Genomic DNA, 19,894 nt, shown 5'->3' on the forward strand with positions numbered 1-19,894 from the left:
ACTGTGAAGACAAGATAAGAGAAATCAGCACTCGCACGGAACCGTATACCATATAGACAGTCATTTTTTGTTCCCTCTGTTTGCGAGTGGAAAAGGAAAGGTAATGAGTAGCACTGATATAAGGTACATTGTGCCATGCAAAATACTGTATGTGTAACGAATGTGCATGTACAGGGTTATTACAAATGATTGAAGCGATTTCACAGCTCTACGATAACATTATTATTTCAGATTTTTTCACAATGCTTTGCACACACATACAAAAACTCAAAAAGTTTTTTTAGGCATTCACAAATGTTTGATATGTGCCCCTCTAGTGATTCGGCAGACATCAAGCCGATAATCAAGTTCCTCCCACACTCAGCGCAGCATGTCCCCATCAATGAGTTCGAAAGCATCGTTGATGCGAGCTCGCAGTTCTGGCACGTTTCTTGGTAGAGGCGGTTTAAACACTGAATCTTTCACATAACACTACAGAAAGAAATCACATGGGGTTAAGTCGGGAGAGCACGGAGGCCATGACATGAATTGCTGATCATGATCTCCACCACAACCGATCCATCGGTTTTCCAATCTCCTGTTTAAGTAATGACAAACATCATGATGGAAGTGTGGTGGAGCACCATCCTGTTGAAAGATGAAGTCGGTGCTGTTGGTCTCCAGTTGTGGCATGAGCCAATTTTCCAGCATGTCCAGATACACGTGTCCTGTAACGTTTTTTTCGCAGAAGAAAAAGGGGCCGTAAACTTTAAACCGTGAGATTGCACAAAATACGTTAACTTTTGGTGAATTGCGAATTTGCTGCACGAATGCGTGAGGATTCTCTACCACCCAGATTTGCACATTGTGTCTGTTCACTTCACCATTAAGAAAAAATGTTGCTTCATCACTGAAAACAAGTTTCGCACTGAACGCATCCTCTTCCATGAGCTGTTGCAACCGCGCCGAAAATTCAAAGCGTTTGACTTTGTCATCGGGTGTCAGGGCTTGTAGCAATTGTAAACGGTAAGGCTTCTGCTTTAGCCTTTTCCGTAAGATTTTCCAAACTGTCGGCTGTGGTACGTTTAGCTCCCTGCTTGCTTCATTCGTCGACTTCCGCGGGCTACGCGTGAAACTTGCCCGCACGCGTTCAACCTTTTCTTCGCTCACTGCAGGCCGACCCGTTGATTTCCCCTTACAGAGGCATCCAGAAGCTTTAAACTGCACATACCATTGCCGAATGGAGTTAGCAGTTGGTGGATCTTTGTTGAACTTCGTCCTGAAGTGTCGTTGCACTGTTATGACTGACTGATGTGAGTGCATTTAAAGCACGACATACGCTTTCTCGGCTCCTGTCGCCATTTTGTCTCACTGCGCTTTCGAGCGCTCTGGCGGCAGAAACCTTAAGTGCAGCTTCAGCCGAACAAAACTTTATGAGTTTTTCTACGTATCTGTAGTATGTCGTGACCATATGTCAATGAATGAAGCTACAGTGAATTTATGAAATCGCTTCAATCATTTGTAATAGCCCTGTAGAATCAAACAATGGAAAATCCATGATGGAAGATGACAATATTATGAAAAGACTAGTTACTACTCACCATATAGCAGAGATGTTGAGTCGCAGATAGGTACAACAAAACGACTGTCAGAAAGTAAGCTATTGGCCAAGTGGTCTCAGCAGCCAGAGACTGTGTGTGTGTGTGTGTGTGTGTGTGTGTGTGTGTGTGTGTGTGTGTGTGTGTGTGTGTTTTTTTCCTATGAAGGCCTTGTCGGCTGAGAGCTTACTTTCTGACAGTCTTTATGTGATGAGTAGCAACTATTCTTTTCATAAGAATGTGTAGGTAGATGTACAAGTTCGTAGGTTACTTGATGGCTAACAAAAATCTGTTTCAAACAAGGAAGACAAAATTATTCTCCATTCACAGTGAAAATGAAGACTTCCTACTGGCTTGTGGAGGAAACTCGGCAGAAGTTAGAAATATTTAATCAGGAACGCTTCAATTGCACTTAAAATCAACTTGCTAAAGTTACCTGAGTAGCTTGCAGCATATATACATCTCCAGGGAAGAAAACGTGGATCATTTGTGTGCCAAATTTTACAGTACTGTCAGACACACACTAAATAAATGTGTGTTGTATAAAATATTGAAACATGGGAAATATGTGCCATGGTTCAAAAGCATCATTAAGAAATTACAAATAAAACAGACAGAGCCTTAGAATAGATTCAAATGAAGTGAAGGTCTAACAAAGAAATAGAAAATTACTGAAGTCAAAATAAGTGTACAGATAGATATGAAAATGCCTTCAATGATGTGACAGCAAAACCTCTGTACATCAAATTTTCATACACCTTGACAAGTTTTGTTTTAACATAAAGCTAACTTGTTCATTATACAGGAACCAATAGCGAAGATCATAAACTGAAGCTATTTTCCTCCTGGTATTGTCTTCGATATGTGGAAGTTTTCTTCTAAGGTAAGGTTTTGGAACAATATGTGGGTGGATTTTAATATTTTTCATAAAGTGGGCAGCAGTTATGCTATGTGAGCTTTAATTTTTCAAGTACTCTAACAAGTTCTGAATGTCCTATTTTAAAATTTCTGCATATCTGTTCTATGCATACTGCCTGACAAAAGTTGCATGTAAGTCGGTATATGCCTGGTGCGAGTGCTGTGGGAGTACTACAACAATAGATGAGCTTGTAGATAAGGTCAGATACTATGAAAATAACTACATAATTGCGAAATATAGTCATGAAACTCTTTCATGCAATAAAATTACATTTATAGATAAAGTGATTTGTTAACTCGCCGACCAAGCTCACAATAACATCATTTTGTTGCAGATGGAAAGCTATATAACATTATAACATAACATTCTAGAAAATAAGGTAGCAACAGTTCTTGCTTAAAACATGTTTGCATTTTATACAACTGAATAAAAGTATGCACTGATGGCACAAAGGTGGTGTAACATATGTTGTTGTTGTTGTGGTCTTCAGTCCTGAGACTGGTTTGATGCAGCTCTCCATGCTACTCTATCTTGTGCAAGCTTCTTCATCTCCCAGTAACTACTGCAACCTACATTCTTCTGAATCTGCTTAGTGTATTCATCTCTTGGTCTCCCTCTACGATTTTTACCCTCCATGCTGCCCTCCAATGCTCAATTTGTGATCCTTTGATGCCTCAAAACATGTCCTACCAACCGATCCCTTCTTCTAGTCAAGTTGTGCCACAAACTTCTCTTCTCCCCAATCCTATTCAATACCTCCTCATTAGTTACATGATCTACCCACCTTATCTTCAGCATTCTTCTGTAGCACCACATTTCGAAAGCTTCTATTCTCTTCTTGTCCAAACTATTTATCGTCCATGTTTCACTTCCATACATGGCTACACTCCATACAAATACTTTCGGAAATGACTTCCTGACACTTAAATCTATACTCGATGTTAACAAATTTCTCTTCTTCAGAAACGATTTCCTTCCCATTGCCAGTCTACATTTTATATCCTCTCTACTTCGACCATCATCAGTTATTTTACTCCCTAAATAGCAAAACTCCTTTACTACTTTAAGTGTCTCATTTCCTAATCTAATTCCCTCAGCATCACCCGATTTAATTTGACTACATTCCATTATCCTCGTTTTGCTTTTGTTGATGTTCATTTTATATCCTCCTTTCAAGACACTGTCCATTCCTTTCAACTGCTCTTCCAAGTCCTTTGCTGTCTGTGACAGAATTAAAATGTCATCGGCAAACCTCAAAGTTTTTACTTCTTCTCATGAGTTTTAATACCTACTCCGAATTTTTCTTTTGTTTCCTTTACTGCTTGCTCAATATACAGATTGAATAACATCGGGGAGAGGCTACAACCCTGTCTCACTCCTTTCCCAACCACTGCTTCCCTTTCATGCCCCTCGACTCTTATAACTGCCATCTGATTTCTGTACAAATTGTAAATAGCCTTTCGCTCCCTGTATTTTATACCTGCCACCTTCAGAATTTGAAAGAGAGTATTCCAGTTAACATTGTCAAAAGCTTTCTCTAAGTCTACAAATGCTAGAAACGTAGGTTTGCCTTTTCTTAATCTTTCTTCTAACATAAGTCGTTAGGTTAGTATTGCCTCACGTGTTCCAACATTTCTATGGAATCCAAACTGATCTTCCCCAAGGTCCGCTTCTACCAGTTTTTCCATTCGTCTGTAAAGAATTCGCGTTTAATCATACAGCAAAGCTGCATATGGCCATTAGAAAGAACAGTTGCTTTCCTAATAGGTAGACTTTAATCTCCATAATTTAGTCTGTATAAAAACCAAATGATTGTAAGTGCTGTTTCTATTGTTGTTGTGCTCTTAAGTAGTGGTTTGATGCAGCCCTCTATCCTTGTCTATTCTGTGCAAGACTCTTCATATCTGCATAACTACTACAACCTAATCCATTTGAACCAGCTCACTTTATTCAAACCTCGATCTCTCTCTAGCGCCTTCTTTAACACATGTTGGGCCACGAATATCTTTTTTCACTAATTCTGTTCAGTACCTTCCTATTAGTTATTCAATCCACTCAATTTATTTTTCATCATTCTTCTGTAGCACCACATTTCAAAAGCTTCAACTCTCTTCTTGTCTGAAATGTTTCTTACACATTTTTCACTTCCTTACAAGGCTATCTCTTTCAGGGGCAGTGGTTATCAATGTTAACCACACATTTTTGACTCTCTGAGGGGCAGGAAATGAAAACAAGTGATTTGTCAAAATTATAAAACTTCTTACCAAACAAAACAATTTATTTAAATACAATTTTGCAACATTTTGCTTACTTTTTTAAATACAGTAATTAAATTGTGGTTAACTCTGTTAACCACCGCCCATAATACTCATTAGTTACTTATTTGTTGAGAAATTTTGAGAGGCAAAATTTTGAATAGTTTTATTAGGAAATTATTTACACAAACAACTCAAAAGTACATCATTATTGAGAATGAAATGTTTGAAAGCAAGTTCTGCCTTTTCGTAGACAAAGAGGCACATTACATGAAGAACACACCCACACTGTTATAACAGTGACAGCACGTGTGCTGCATACTGCCCATCATCTTGATGTGGCCTGTTTTGACTGATGTGCACTACCTTCCAATCTGATTTGTTTGTCCACGTGTGGTTTATGTTTACTGAGAGTTACGCTCTTCCCTTTTTGACCTAAGCTACTGTGATGGACAATTGCTTCGGCAAGCAGTACTTCGTACGCTTTCCTTCGGAAGGCTTTATTCGTGAATTGTTCCATTTCAATTTCTTTGTGTATGATAAACACACTCACTACACACATATCAATAAAGTGGAAAAAAAGCCTACGCCACCATTTTTTACTTTCGCGATCACAACCACAGTCTCCTTTTAGACAATCAAAATTGTCAACAAAATGCCTGTTATAGTCACTCAATACATGGGGACATGCCACTACAGTAGTTGATCCATCTTTTACCTTCCTATTTACACTTGTGGTGTCACTAGGATCATGCATAGTAAGAGATCAAATTCACAGCTCGTTTGTCCATCCACTCGTAAAATGCTACACCATGATTGCTGACTTTGCTGTCAAAGTCTCCTCGTTTCTTCTTTTTATCTTCCTTCAGTTTTTGGAGGAATTTACGTGTAGAGTTCACAGTTCCAACTGCAAATGTTTTCTGGGCTTTTAGTAGGACAAAAAGATTATAAGATGTGAAGAAATTATCCATGAAAACAATATGATTTTTGCCATAAAGTTCTTCACATAAATCTGTTACTACCCGTGCACCCAATCCAGTTCAGAATTCTCTGTGGCTAATCTTCCAGTATAAATTTGGAGCTTCAATTATATGCAGATTCATCACACAGCATCCACATTTTATAGTCTCTTTTCACAGGCTTGTCCCTCATGTATTGCTTCATTGAGCTTCTGCCTTTAAATTTCACCACTGACTCATCAATTGCTACTTTTTGATGAGGCTGATAGCATTGAGCAAACCTTTTATTCAACATTTCAACAAGAGGCCTTATTTTAAAAAGCTTTTCAAAATTGGCCTGTCCCTTTTAGGCATCATCGAGAATCGATATGACTGAGGAGAAAACTGAATCGTTTTACAGTAATCAAGTCACATATATAGGACTCAAATAAATATGGAGATGAAGACCAATAATCTCGATAACTTGGTAATTTTTTGACACTCATAAATAAATTTATGTGTAAGAAAACCCTTATCTCATCTTCAGTAGTTCGGATGAAAGGCTTTCCTTTTTGTGTGGCATATAAATTGGTGTGAAATATAGTATGTTTCACCATTTCATCAGTAAAAAATTTGCAAAATATTTTATGTGGTGATGGATTTGACATCTCTGTAAAAACAGCTGTAGGGCCAATTTTTTCCACAAAATTAGGCAGTGCTTCAACTTTGAAATTTTGGCTCCATTGTGGAGAATCATCCTGAACAATGCGTACACTTCCAGATTCACCAGAGGTACCAGAACAATTTGGGGTGTTTGGCTGTATATGTGAAGAACTAACTGTCACAGATGTTATTGCTTTAGCCAGTGGTGATTTCAAACATCTTGGCACGGACAGAGAAAGTGATTCAGAGGCTGAAGAATCATCATTTGATGGAATTTTAGCCATTCAAGGTTGTTTATTATAGCACAAGTGATGATTACTTTCTGGTAAATTATCATCTGCTTCATTGCAACTCTCTTTAGAACATGATAACAGAATATCATCACAGTCGGGTTCATATGTAGGATCAATGTCAGAGTCTTCAAACAAACATATTTCACTATCTGAGTCTGATGGAAGGTCCTCGAAAAGTAGTTTTCTTATTTCGTCATCACTAAGTCACCTCCTAGCCATACTGAATGAAAGCAGTATCCCAACTGCGTGGTGGTTAGCAGCGGTAACCTAGATTAAAGTAACAAAAATATGAAATAAACAAACTTGCTTCACGTAACTATTGCACTGAAGGTCATTAGTATGAACTAAATTTACCTATGAAAATACTTACTTGGAAATGAAAGTAGTATATATATGCCAAATTTGTTCTTCAAAACCTACATCAACTAAACGGCACAAAACTGCTGCAAGGCAACAAAAAAAATTGTGCTGTACCAACAATACGAAAGCAAAATGCGTGATACCCAATGCCATGCCATCTAGGGAGAACTCCCTCAACAAACTGTGTGGCTCACAGTGACAACTGCTGCCCCTATCGGTCACCAGGTGTTGTAAAATAGGTGGTTAACACCGATAACCACCACCCTTGAAAGAGATAATGCCTGGTGATAGCCACTGCCCCTGAAAGAGCTATACTCCAGACAAATACATCCGGTAAAGACTTTGTAACATTTAAATTTACATTCAGTGTCAAAGAGTTTCCCTTTATCATAAATGCTGTGCTTGCTTCTGACAGTCTGCATTTTCCTAATAATTACTCATGTAATGAATTACTTAGGAATAAAGGCGATGACTCACCCAAAGGCAGTGGTGCTGCGTTGTCGATAGGCACACAAACAAAAGGTACAGAGCTTGGCTAGCTTTTGGAATGCACTTCCTTTTTCTAGCTGTAAGAAAAACATGCACACAAGCACGCACACACGCACGCACGCACAGACGCACACACACACACACACACACACACACACACACACACACACACACACCTGTCTACCTACATCGTGCTCAGTCAACTGCCAGCTCTTTATTGGCCCACAATGAGTGTACTGAGGTGAAGCTGGGGTGGGGAGTGGGATGGGGTGAGGGGTGGAGAGAGACCGGCAGTCAACTGAGCACAATGTAGGGAGACAGGTGTGTGCACATGAGTGAGTGAGTGAGTGAGTGAGTGTGTGTGTGTGTGTGCATGAGAGAGAGAGAGAGAGAGAGAGAGAGAGAGAGAGATTTTTTTTCTACAGCTAGAACCCGCCTTGCTGCCTCCTGCCTCTCTCCATCCCTCATCTCACCCCACCACACCCCCAGCTCACCCCAGTATGCTCACTGAGTGAACACAAAGTAGGGAGACAGGTGTGTGTGTGTGTGTGCGCGTGTGTGTGTGTGTGTGTGTGTGTGTGTGTGTGTGTGTGTGTGTGTGTGTGTGTGCGCGCGCGCGCGCCAGTTTTTCCTACATCTACAAATCCCTTCCCTGCCTCCCACCTCTCTCCATCCCTCACCCACCACAGCCCAGCCCAGCCCAGCCCAGCCCAGTCCAGTCCAGCCCACACGCCATCTCATCCCAAGACACTCACCATGGGCGCGTGGAGAGCTGGCAGTCGATTGAGCACAATGTAGGGAGACAGGCATGGGCGCGCGCGCGCGTGTGTGTGTGTGTGTGTGTGTGTGTGTGTGTGTGTGTGTGTGTGTGTTTCCTACAGCTATTATAAGCTAGCCAAGCTCTGTACCTTTTGTTGGTGTGCCTATCGATGACTGCCTATCAACGACACAGCGCTTCTGCCTTTCAGTGAGTTGTCTCTCTTATTTCTAAATAATCCGTAATAATCAACCAGAATTTTCTGTAAATTAATAATTCATATCAGTATTTTTCACTATTAAACTGGCAGCCCAGTACTCACATCTACCAGCACCTGAATTCCTTAAAGTCTGAGAGCATTTCAACTGTGTCACATATACTGCACATCAGGCAGAATAGTTTTGTCATGGCTACCTCTTGCAAGGGCCTCAATAATTATGAGGGAATGTCATCCAATTCACTGATCTTGATTCTACTTAGGTCCTTCAGTGCACTATCAAATTATTCTCACATATTAACAAAAATAATTAATTTTTGAAAATGTAATATAGTTGGGCAGATAAATAAATCTACTTCCCAAGCAGCAGCTGGAAAAACATAGATAAAAGTTATGAATATATATGCAAGCTTACGGAGCCAGTGGCTCCTTCTTCTGGCAGAAGGATTGAAGGGGAATGAAGACAGATGAAGGAAAAGGACTGGTGAGGTTTATGAACTGGGACGAGTTACATGAAAGTCACCTGGGCACCTTTTCCTTGATCCCTCTTCCTTCTCCTTCAACCCTTCTGCCAGAAGAAGGAGCCATTCACTCCAAAAGCTTGCACATTTCCATAACTTTTATAACTTTTTACTCCTGCAGCCATTTGGTGCATACACATTTTTTACTATCAAATTATTCTCACTGTTGTTATATCTCTCATCTCACTTTTATTTACTACTTCTTCCATTTCCACACCACTGTCTTCATGGTCATTTCCCTTGTACAGCCCTTCAGTATACTCCTCCCATCTTTCAGTTTTTCCTTCTTTGCTTGGTACTGGATTGCCATCTGAGCTTTTGATATTGATACCACTGCTTCTTTTTTCTCCAAAGATTCCTTTATTTTCCTATAGACAGTATCCATCTTTCCCCCAGTCATTCACCTTTCTACAGTCTTGCATCTGTTCTCCTCCATACCTGCTTAGCCATTTTGCCCTTTCCTATTTCAGTTTTTATACATCTGTCCTCACTTTCATCAACCTCATTTGCTGCTTTCACTTATTTTCCCCTTCCATCAATCAAATTCAATGTTTCGTGCATTATTCAAGAATTTCTACTGGGCCTTGTCTTTTCACATATTTGATCTTCTGATGCCCTCTCTCAAAGCTATCCAATCATCATCTAATTTAAACAATGGAATATCCAGGTTGGAATATCAACAACATTTTGTAAAGAATAGACCACTACTCACTGTAAAGATGACACACTGAGTTGCAGACAATCACAATGAAAAGGCTGTTGCACAAACTGAGCTTTCAGCCAGCAGAACAGGAGAGGGAACAGAGAAGGGGAAAAGACAGGTGGTTGCATTGGCAGGGGTGGCATTGGCAGGGGTGGTACACAATGAAGGGGAGGGGATGTGAACTGGAAGGAGGTGGATAGGACAGAAGGGATGGAAACGGTTGGATGGAATTTGTGGAGACAGAAGTCACTGTAAGTTGACACTGGGATAATTTCGGGAGTGGAGGAAGTATCGACTCCCACCCGCACATTTCAGAAAACCTGGTGGTGGGGGGAGGATTCAAATGGCTCAGGTTGTGAAGCAGCCACTGAAATCAAGCATGTTATGTTCAGCTGTACTTAGTGCCCAAAGGTAGTCCACTGTCCTCTTGGCCACAGTTTGGTGGTGGTCATTCATCCTGGTGGACAGCTAGTTGGTAGTCATACCAACATAAATAGCTGTGCAATGATTGCAGTAGAGCTAGTATATGACGCAGCTGCTTTCATAGGTGGCCAGGCCTCTGTTGGTGTGGGATAAGCCTGTGATAGGACTGGAACAGGATGTGCACCCAGGTCTTCCAAAGGGATATGATCCCTGTGGCATGGGGTTGGGACTGGGAGTGGCATAGGCATGGATTAGGAGCTTGTGGAGGTTGGGTGGGTCACAGAACACCACTTTCAGAGGGGTGAAAAGATCCTTGAGTAGGATGACTGTCATTTCAGGACATGATGACAAATAATCAAAGCCCTAACAAAGTTGTGGTTCAGTTGTTCCATTCTGGGGTTGTACTGGGTGATGAAGGAGGTGTTCCTTTGTGGCTGCATCTTGGGGGTTGTGGGAGGATTGGGTGTGTTTGAGGATATGACGTGGGAAATCTGCTTGTGGACTAGGTTTTGGGAGTACTGCCTGTCTGTGCAGACCTTTGTGAAACCTTCAGTATACTGGGCAAGGGAGTTCTCGTCACTGCAGATTATATCAGCCAATGGTGGTGGGAGGGATTTTTTGATGTGGAAGTGATGGCAGCTGTCAAAATGCAGGTACTGTTGGTACTTGGTAGGTTTAATGTGGACAGAGGTGTGGATGAAGTCATAAGAGAGGAGGTGGTCCATGTCCAAAAAGGTGGCACTGGGATGACAACGATCTTGTGAAGCAGAGGGGAGAGAAAGTGTTGAGGTTGTGAAGGAATGAGGAAAGGTGTCTCGAACCCAAGTCCAGATCATGGAGGTATCATGAATGAACCTGAACTTGGAACCCGACCAGGGGTTTGGAGTCTTGGGAGACTAGGATGGTTTCCTCTAGATGGCCTATAAACAGATTGGCATAGGGGAGTGTCCTGTGGGTGACTACGGCTGTGCCACAGATTTTTTATGCACCTTCCCTTCAAAGGAGAAGTAGTTGTGTGTTACTATAAAGTTAGTGAATGAGGTAGTGGGTTTGGAGACTGAAGAACATTGGAAGAGTTACTGTTCAATAGCAGCAAGGCCATGGGTATATTGAAAGTTGGTGTATATGGAAGTAGGGTCAACACTGATGAATAGGGATTCTGAGGATAAAGGCGTGAGGATGGTGAAGATTCAGTGAAGGAAGGGGTTGGTATGTTTGATATGGCAGCAAGATTTTGGGCAACTGGTTGGAGGTGTTGGTCAATGAATCCCAAAATTTTTTCAGGAGGGGCAAAATAACAAGCTAAAAATGGAGCGTCCAGGATTGTTGGGTTTGTAGATTTTTGAGGGCCATGTAGTAGGTGGGTGTGCAGGGAGTCTTCCCCACAGCCTCCCAACACTGAGCCTTGCAGCCTTTTCTTGGCATCCTCAAGTCCCTGCATGCTCCATGAGACAGCACACTTCCTCCCTCCCCCACCCCCCTGCTCTACCATCCTGCCCCCCCCCTTTCCCTGCCCCCCCTACTGTCCCCTGGCCCGTTCTGGATTGCTCCTTTTGTTCTATGCGACAGTTACCTGAGCAGCTGCAAACAGCAGTCATATACACGATGTGTGCCTGCTTTTGCGAATGTGTGATTTCTTCTCTCAATAAGGCTTTGGCCAAAAACTCAATGTGTTACCAGTGTTTTCATTGTGACTATCTGCAAATCAATGTATCACCTTTATGGTGAGTAGAAATCTATCTTTACATAGTATTGTCAGTCATCATCTATTTTATTTGTTTCCCTTGTTTCCATCAATCGTTGCCAATGCTTCCTATGAAACCCTCAATGTCTGTTTCTTTCAATTTAACCATGTTATGTCCCCTTAATCTCCTATCCCTTTACTTTTCTGCAGTTTGTTCAGTTTTAATCTGCAGTTCATAAGCAAATAAATTATGGTCAGAAACCACCTGTGTGCCTGGAAACGTCTTGCAGTTTAAACTCTGGATTTGCCATCTCTGTCTTACCATTATATAATTTATCTGACAGTTTCTCACATCTCCAGGTATCTTACACATATACACTCTTCTTTCATGAGTGTTAGGAATATGAACTTCTGCCCTGTTAAGAAATCTACCAGACAGCTTCCCCTTACATTCCTTTCCCCCATGTCATGTTGTTCTACTTTTTTTTACATTTCCTACTATCAAATTATGGTATCCCATCACTATTAAGTTTTTGTTTCCCTTAACTATTTGAAAAATTTCTTTCATCTCATGGAGACACTCAGCCAACTTCGAGACAGACACTGCAGGAGAGGCATTCTGCATTGTGGTGTGGTTTATTGTTAAATTTCCGAGGGGGTATGTTCCTAGAAGAGTTAATCAATATACTGCTTCCTCCTAAATATAACTTGGAAAAAAGACCAGGAACAGAAAATTACAGAGATTCAAACTCACAAGGAGGATTACCAACAATCGTAAGACAGAAAGATGTCAAGTTCTATGAGAGATCAGGATTGAAACAAATCTTCAGTTTAGGAAAGAAATTAAACAGCACAATTCTAGCACATTTGATCACCAATCACAGCTATCAATTATACATTTTCACCAATCACCAGAAATTTTATCTCCAAGTTGTATCTCAGTCCTAGGTAATTCCATTGATGAATTAAAGTCACCCAACCCAGTTGACATAATCTGCCTCTCTGAACACCATGTGACCACTGGTATAGGAACTAGGCCTAAGCACAATGAGAAACTCAGACAGGAGAGTACTGCAAATGTTAGAATAAGGAAAGGTTCTCATAAAAGTATAATTAAAAGTAATGTAAGTATATTTCATCAAAATATTGGGAGTTTAAAGAATAAAGTAGATGAGCTTCTGGTTTGTTTAGAAGATTTAGAAGCTGAGAATGAAATAGATATACTATGCCTGTCTGAGCATCACATTGTTACTGATATGGATAAGGTAAATGTAAGTGGATATAAGCTCTCTGCACATGTAATGAGAGAAAATATGGAGAAAGGAGGAGTTGCCATATATGTCAAAAGTTATCATTGTGCAAAAAGTATAGAAACAAAAAAGTTTTGTGTAGAGAAACATATAGAAGCATGTGCCTGTGAGCTTAAATTAAATAAAGGCACATTTATAATTGTAACTGTATATAGGTCCCCATCAGGAAATTTTCATCTATTTCTGAAAAAATTGGACTCCTTGTTGTGCTATCTGTCAGACAGGGGGAAGCAAATTATTATTTGTGGGGACTTCAATGTAGATTCTCTGAAAGAGGGTAATAGGAAAAATGACCTTGAAGTATTACTCGGTTCTTTCAATTTGACACCCGTTATTGATTTTCCTACTCGGGTGGTAAAGGATAGCAGCTCACTGATAGATAACTTCTTTATAGACCAAGATAAGTTTAACCAGATAAATGCTCAGCCTGTTGAGAATGGTCTTTCTGATCATGGTGCACAGCTAGTTACAATATATGACATAGCTCCATTCAGCAATACTAAACAGTCCTCCAAAGTAGTACGTTCAGTCAACGATTTAACAATTGCAAATTTCAGGGAAAGCCTACAGCAGTTAGACTGGGATGAGGTGTACCGTGAACCTGATGCCAATTTAAAATATAATTTATTTCATGACATTTTTGTAAATGCATTTGAAAACTGCTTCCCCAAGAAAATAGTTAAATATACTCGTAAGAAACCTTGTAACAAACCATGGCTTACTAAGGGTATAAAAATATCTTGTAACCGGAAAAGGGAAATGTATCTGACAGCAAGAAAGAGTAGTGACCCAGAAACTATCAAAAATTATAAAAACTACTGTGTTATATTAAGAAAAGTTATTAAAAAATCCAGGAGTATGTGTATCATGTCTGCAATCAGCAACTCTGATAATAAAATTAAAACAATTTGGAATATTATTAAAAGAGAAACAGGTCAACCAAGAGCAGAGGAAGACAGTATTACCATCAAATTGAATGAAAACTTTACGAACAAAAAGTCAGAAGTTGAAAATATTTTTAATAATCATTTTCTAAATGTTGTGGATATAGTAGGATCCAGGTGTTCATTAGAAGATGCTAGGCTGTTAATGGAAGAGGCCATACCTATGCAATTTGATACAATTGAAATCTCACCCACTTCTCCCTCTGAAATTAGGAAAATAATAAACTTGCTTAAAAGCAAAAACTCACATGGAACTGATGGCATTTCCAGCAAAATACTAAAAGCTTGTTCTCAACAGATAAGTAAGATTCTCAGCCACCTGTGTAATAGCTCTCTGGAACAGGGCATTTTCCCTGATAGACTGAAATATGCTATTGTTATATCTTTGCATAAAAAGGGGGATAGATCTGATGTCAACAATTACCGTCCAATCTCCCTTCTAACAGCTTTATCCAAAATTTTTGAGAAAGTAATGTATTCAAGAGTAGCTTCACATATCTGTAAAAATGAGGTACTAACAAAATGTCAGTTTGGTTTCCAGAAAGGTTTTTCAACAGAAAATGCCATATATGCTTTCACCAGTCAAATTTTGAATGATCTGAATAACCGAACACCACCCATTGGGATTTTTTGTGATCTCTCAAAGGCTTTTGATTGTGTAAATCATGAAATTCTGCTAGACAAGCTCAAGTATTGTGGCATGAGTGGGACAGTGCACAAATGGTTTAATTCGTACCTAACTGGAAGAGTGCAGAAAGTTGAAATAAGTAGTTCTCGTAACATGCAAAGATCAGAACATTCCTCAAACTGGGGAACTATCAAGAATGGGGTTCCACAAGGGTCAGTCTTGGGTCCTTTGTTCTTATTATATATTAATGACTTGCCATTCTATATTCATGAAGAGGCAAAGTTAGTTCTCTTTGCTGATGATACAAGTATAGTAATCACACCTGACAAACAAGAATTAACTGATGAAATTGTCAATACTGTCTTTCAGAAAATTACTAAGTGGTTCCTTGTAAATGGACTCTCACTGAATTTTGATAAAACACAGTACATACAGTTCCGTACAGGGAATGGTATGACGCCATTAATAAATATAGACCTTAATCAGAAGCATATAGCTAAGGTAGAATATTCCAAATTTTTAGGTGTGTCCATTGATGAGAGATTAAATTGGAAGAAACACATTGATGATCTGCTGAAACGTTTGAGTTCAGCTACTTATGCAATAAGGTCATTGCAAATTTTAGTGATAAACATCTTAGTAAATTAGCTTACTACGCCTATTTTCACTCATTGCTTTCATATGGCATCATATTTTGGGGGAATTCATCACTGAGGCATAAAGTATTTATTGCACAAAAGCGTGTAATCAGAATAATAGCTGGAGTCCACCCAAGATCATCCTGCAGACATTTATTTAAGGATCTAGGGATATTCACAGTAGCTTCTCAGTATATATACTCTCTTATGAAATTTGTTATTAACAACCAAACCCAATTCAAAAGTAATAGCAGTGTGCATAACTACAATACTAGGAGAAAGGATGATCTTCACTATTCAAGATTAAATCTAACTTTGGCACAGAAAGGGGTGAATTATACTGGCACTAAAGTCTTTGGTCACTTACCAAATAGTATCAAAAGTCTGACAGATAACCAACAAGTATTTAAGAAGAAATTAAAAGAATTTCTGAATGACAACTCCTTCTACTCCATAGAGGAATTTTTAGATATAAAATAAGAAAAAAAAATATTTAAAAAATATAAAAAAAAATAAAAATAAAAAATAAAGAAAAACAAAAAACACAAAAAAAATAAAGTTGTTATATTAACTTAAGTATGTTGTTAAATTAACCTAATTATGTCATGTATTAGAAAATTCGACTCGTTCCACATCATTACGAAATATTGTATTCATGATCCATGGAACTAGTATTAATCTAATCTAATCTAATCTAATCTCTAAATCATTCATGACTGGAACAGGAGACACAGGAAGTGAGACTGCACACAAAGTTGTATATGCCATACATCATACAGTGGCTCTCAGAGTACAGATGTAAATGTAGACACATGGTTTCAGTCCTTTCATCACTTGTATAACTAGTAGGCATATAAACTCGCACATCTACAAGAACATACACATTCCTTACATGTACCAATTTTACATGGTGGAAGGTACCTAGAATCACTGCTAGTCATTATCTTTCCCATTATACTCACAAATAGAAGGAGCAAAAAATGACTGTCTACACAATTACATACAACCACTGATTTCTATTATCTTGTCTTTGTGATCCTTACACATGATGTACATTGGTGGAAATAGAATCATTCTGCAGTCTGTCGTAAATGCCAGTTCTCTTAACTTTCTCAATAGCTTCTCATGAAAAGAACTTGTTTCACTCCAAGGAGTCCCATTTGAGTTTACAGAACATTTCCATAATACTCGCTTGTTGACTTATCCTACCAGTAAGAAAGCAGCACACCTCTTGATTACTTCGATTTCTTCATTTAATCCACTCTGTTGGGGAATCGAAACACTTGAGAAATACTCAACAATGGGTCACGTAAGTATTCTGCATGCAATTACCATTATAAATAAGCTAAATTTTCCAGAATTCTCCCAGTAAATTGAAATCAACCATTTGCCTTCACTGCACCTAAGTGCTTGTTCCATTCTATGTTGCTCTGCAATGTTACACCCAGCAGATGTTGAACAAATATCACTGTGTCAAGCAACACATCACTAATACTGTATTCATACATTGGAGGTTTTTTTTATCCTTCTCACTTGCATTCATTTACACTTTTCTACTGCCATTTATCACATAAAACAAAAATTCTCCCCAAGTCATCTGGTACCCTCTCACAATTACTCACTGATGACATCTTCCCGTACACTACAGTATCATCAGAACACAATTGCAGATTGTTGTTTATCTTAACTGTCAGATTGTCCATGTAAAATCAAACAGTGCCAGTATGGACTAATGACAATATTATGAGAAGGATAGATTGCTACTCACCATATAACGGGAATGTTTAGTCGCTGATAGGCACAACAAAAAGACTGTCAAACAAGCATACTTTCAGCCAAAAAGGCTTTCATCTGAGTTAGACAACACACACACACACACACACACACACACACACACACACACACACGTGTTCATGTGTGCAACTCTCACACATATGACCACTGTGTCTGGCCTCAGCAACCAGAGACAGTGGTCGTGTGTGTGTGTGTGTGTGTGTGTGTGTGTGTGTGTGTGTGTGTGTGTGTGTGTTTGTTTGTTTGTGTTGTCTAATTCGGAAGAAGGCCTTTTTGGCCGAAAGCTTACTTGTTTGACAGTCTTTTAGTTGTGCCTATCTGTGACTTAGCATCTCTGTTATATGATGAGTAGCAACTATTCTTTTCATAGTATTGTTACTTTTCTTAATACCGCCAGAGTGTTTGTGTATATAGAGAACAAGAACGGTCCTATAAGACTCTCCTGGAGCACTTGTGATGCTACCTTTTGTACTATTAAATCTTTGAGCCACTCACGCACCATAAAAATTATTCCATATGTTTGGACCTTAATTAACCACTGTGATGGGCATTAGCTTCATGTCTACCTTGGCTATGATAACGTGTTCACATGTTGTTCATACTAGCTTACTCCCATTCCTATTTTCTTATTCATTATTTGAATTATTCTTGATTTTGTAATTATAACCCTGTACTAACCTGAACAGCCGCCACACTTCACTAATTTCCACTGTCTCAAACTTCAATCCATCCATCTCTCTTTTTAAATTCTCTAACCTAACTACCTGGTTAAGCGATCTAACATACCACACTCTGACCCATAAAACACATTTTGTTCTTCTTGATGACAACATCCTTCTGAGTAGACACCACTCACGGATCTGCAAGGGAGAGTATATTTCCTCCGTAATACTTTTGACAAGAGAATGTAATCATTATTAAGCCATGCAGTAGATTTGCATGCCCTCAGGAAATAATGGGTGCAATTTCCTCCTGTTTTCAACTGTTAGCAACGCCATGTTATCTAAATGTTACGCTATATCAGTGAACCACAAAAAGTCATATTCTCGAAATACTGAAAATGTTGCTGGCCCTCTTCAGGAAACACAGGTTTGTTTACCCTCTACACAGATAACCGCTAAGTTGTAGCTGCACCTACAGTGTGGTTATCTGTATCGTTGAGGCACACATAAGCTACCCCAGCAAGGCCAATGATTCTTGGGTAGGGGAGGGAAATGGGTGGGGGGGGATTATAAACACAGAAAGGTGATACTCACTACTAAGGTCTGTCACTACTCTTACAGTAACAGTGACAAAATGCTTATCTTCTTTTGAAAAGTTTTAGACTTTTTTATAACATTCGTAATAATTTAGTACTGATAATTTTCAGAAAACTATTTTGGCACTTCCACGCGTATTATCTAAGAAAAAAGCTTCATTTCTCTGGGTGATGTCATGTAAAAAAAGTGTCACACAGTCCTACATGATCAGTGCACTTCGTGTGACATCATAAAGCTTTTTCCTACAATCTCACTAAAGGTAAAACATGGGCAGCGAAGATTTTGGCCATAACTCTCAGCTTCGCTGCACTTTTCCTCCAAAGCTACACCATGCTGTCTGAGCAGAAGGAGGAGGGAGAGGAGGAACTGCAAATTAGATCCATTTAAATGGCATTGCAGTCTCACTGCATATAACTAGGTTTTATATTTCAAATTTCTCAATGACACAGATCACAAACAAAACAAATTTTCAGTATTACAAGGGTAAGTCAATTACTATCCGCAAAGTAGTTATAAAATTTTATTGTAATCAAATAGGAAACTTACAAGAACATCATTTTTCAACATAGTCTCCTTGCGTTTCAACGCACTTGGTCCACCATTGTACGAGCTTCCTGGTGCCCTCATACAGAGTGTATACGACCCAGGATAACCGGGAAATCTGGGAAAAACCCGGGAATTTTTTCATCCGGGAGAAAATCGGGAAAAACCCAGGAATTTTTAGGAATTCCGGGAATTTTTCATTGTTTTAGATTTCAGTTAAATTTTTGTAATTTTGACTGCAGAATTGATTCTCTACCAAAGGATGTTACTCTATCCTGCTACTGGAGACTGATACTGCAGCAATAAAATATAAACGAGAGGGGAAAAAAATCAAACTTTAATGGCAAAGGAAATGTGCAATTTACAAACCGTGCACGAACAAGCGTCTGCAAATAGCGAAAATATGTCAAAGGCCGTAGGGGCGCAGACTGTAATTCTTCGTAACAATAAACTACTTGCTATAAGCATGACGTCACAACTGATCACATTAGGTTCGTTTGACCAATTGCCAGCAGTCTGTTGCACATGCGCATTTGACTCGCGTATAAGCAGTACCTTCTCCCGGTACTTGAAGTTTGGCTTTTAGCTGCATCGGTAGTAGCAGTAAGCAGCCAGGTGCAAACGAGAAAAATTTTTCTCGCGCGCCCTAGCCACCAGATTCACGCTTGCACAGAGTTGTCGTGGGGAGGGGGTTAACCTCCATGAGACCCGTGTTTACGTTAAGTGATTTCACTGCTTCTCTTCGTGTATTATTAATTTCAGTTTTCTGATTTGATTTTATTTCTAAGTTAGTAGCATTTATCGCCTTGCAGAACAGTGTAGTTATTTTTGCAAGTTTGCTAATGAAATTTGGCTTTATTAATCTTTCCGCTGAGGCAATCATTTTATTTGAAACGAAGTGTTTCATTCTACAGTCTTGGCTAGTTCCAACTGTTCGCTGAATTTCAAGTGCAATTTCAAGTGCACGTTATCATCTTCT

The 19,894-nt window shown here is 39.3% G+C and overlaps 1 protein-coding gene across 4 annotated transcripts in view; it reads right to left on the reverse strand.

Annotated features, from left to right (window-relative positions):
• LOC124595805 overlaps positions 1-19,894 on the reverse strand; it is a 249,294-nt gene that overhangs the window by 124,797 nt on the left and 104,603 nt on the right. The gene's annotated exons all lie outside the window — the stretch shown is intronic.

The sequence above is a fragment of the Schistocerca americana genome, chromosome 2 (assembly GCF_021461395.2).
Source record: "Schistocerca americana isolate TAMUIC-IGC-003095 chromosome 2, iqSchAmer2.1, whole genome shotgun sequence".
Taxonomy (NCBI): Eukaryota; Metazoa; Arthropoda; class Insecta; order Orthoptera; family Acrididae; genus Schistocerca; species Schistocerca americana.